General features: G+C 40.3%; 1 pseudogene; it reads right to left on the bottom strand.

Annotated features, from left to right (window-relative positions):
- Positions 1-631: 631 nt before the first annotated feature.
- LOC129881284 (5S ribosomal RNA) lies at positions 632-751 on the bottom strand (annotated as a pseudogene).
- Between the last annotated feature and the right edge of the window lie 1677 nt (positions 752-2428).

Raw genomic sequence — 2428 nt, 5'->3', positions numbered from 1 at the left:
AGGGGTGAATACGATAAGAGAGTAGAATTGAGCAAACCAAGGACCGTGTAAAGGGTAGTAGGGCCATGTTTGGGTAAAGATTAAGATATGGAAACAACATCATTGGCTGCTGATATGGTGACATACAAGTAGCAAGGAGAAAGAATAGAAAATATCTAACGATAGGAAATGAGGAGACCAAGGAGTACATAAAGGAAGAAAAGAAAGGAGTAGGAAAAAATAGCATTAGCGCGAGCAAGTTCTAGTGTGAAGTCGATATGTAAAGCAAGATGGGCTGGGAAACGAAAAGATTATGTCTATCTTATTCAGGTTGTATCAAAATGGTTATGCAACCTATGGATATGTATATGTTGAGTATAGGTTCAAGTGAGAAGTACACGAGAAAAGGAGCTAGGATATTTTGGGATGCATTACAGAGAGATGTCAAGATGGGTTAGACCAAACTATCTAGATGGGGTGAGTACTAAGGGAAAAATAGGACCTATCCATGATTGAACCAACGATCTATCCCGACATCGAGTTTAAGACAGGGGAGGAGAGGGCAAGTCAAGCATGAAGACTAGAAAGAAGAAGCTAAGATAAATCTTGGGTTAGGTTGAGTGCCTTTGCGCATTATTGCAAGGATTGCAATGGAATGTGACACGAGGACTTCCCAGAGGGGTCACCCATACTAGTACTACTCTCGCCCAAGCACGTTTAACTTTGAAATTCCAGTGGGATCCAGTGCGTTAGTGCTTCTATGATCGCACGAGATGGAAGAATCCAAACTAGCGGCGAAGCAACGATACGAGATTATGTACCTAGAGTGTTATAAGTTACGTTAAGAAAAGTATAAAAGGGCTTAAGCAAAGAAAGCAGGATTAACTGATTACTAACAGAGGGCGCACTTGTATGCCATAGTTTTTCAACATAATACCAGTTAATGATACCAAACTACGGAACGGCTATACAGATTATTGTGTGAGGGGACTTCAACACAACTTGGTAGCCGACTCTGATGGGCAAAAAGAAAAACCCAAAAAGGCGAGGGTACCAGTTGATGTCATCTAAGAAAGGAAAGAAGTAATATACGAGGTCAAAGATTCCACAACACGACCTTGTCTACAAGACTCACTTTGCACTCCCTGGACTGATAATTCTATATAGAATGTTATCCGCAGATTAAGAAGATCAGCCCATGTTTTTCCGATCAAAGACTACCTGCTCAACCGAGATGGTGAGAAATTATAGGTCAAGAGGGTGGTAGGACCTTACGGAGTTCCCATAGCTATTTTCCTAGACGAAGGAGCCTAAGTTATAGTTAACTACCAAAGATCAGTTTACAAAGAGATTGGGAAGATATATAGGTTTTCGTAATTCATTTTACCCTCAGACTGATAGACAGACTAAGCTTACTAGCTAAACGTTAGTCGATATGTTGAGGGCCTATACAGTTGACTCCAGAGGTAGCTCGGACAATTGCCTACAACCTGTCAAAAGTACTTACAATATTAACTATCATTCTAGTATCCAGATGGCCCCGTACGAGACTTGGTATGTTGGACAGTGTAGGTCACCAATTAATTAGTTTGATGGTAGTAAAACATGACTAATATGCCCAGATGTGGTTCAATAAGTGGTATAGAAGGTGAAGCTTATTTGGGAGAGATTATTAGTAGCTCCGAGTCGACAGAATTCATATGCGGATAATTGACGTCGATCTCTAGAGTTTCAAGTTATAATTAAGCACTCTCAAAAGTGTTATCCTCAGATAAAGTGATGAGAGATAGCAATAAATAAAACCTTAGTCCGAGATGCATTGGCTCTTATCAGACCCTCTACCGAATAGGCAAGGTTGCCTGCGAGTTGGACTTACCGGCGGATTCAAAAGTAGTACATTCAGTCTTCCAAGTATCGATGCTTTGCAAGTGTGTTAGTGATTCGTCCTGAGTATATTCTGCGGAGTATATACAGGTCATAGAGGATTTATCCTACAAGAAGACCCCGATTGCCATCCTGGATCGACGAAGTAGGGGATGGTGAATTAAGACGTAGCTTCCATCAAAGTGTTATGGCGAAATAAGATTCGCAAAGAAATGACTTCGGAAGCTGAAAAGGAAATGAATCACAAGTATCCGTACCTATTCTCTACGTCTACAGGTAATCCCAACCTTTGGAACTCTGATATCAATTGATTGGTGAAAGTATGTGTTATTGCGATGGAACAGAGAAACTCTCTATATAGTCGGTATAAGATCTTGAGGAGGGTTTTGGTTCACATTCGAGGATGAATGTTCTAAAAGGGGGAAGGATATTATACCACGTACTTTTGTACCTTGGAATGTTCTTAAGCTTCTTAAGTATCTTGAAAGGTTCTTAAGTCTTGGAAGGGTTCTTAAGTTTATTTGAGCTTCTTAAAGCTTCTTAAAGGTTACTATGTGAGACAGAT

This window comes from Solanum dulcamara, chromosome 2 (assembly GCF_947179165.1).
Source record: "Solanum dulcamara chromosome 2, daSolDulc1.2, whole genome shotgun sequence".
NCBI lineage: Eukaryota > Viridiplantae > Streptophyta > Magnoliopsida > Solanales > Solanaceae > Solanum > Solanum dulcamara.
Note: the sequence above shows the minus strand (reverse complement) of the source record. Positions and strands in the feature narration are given on the sequence as shown.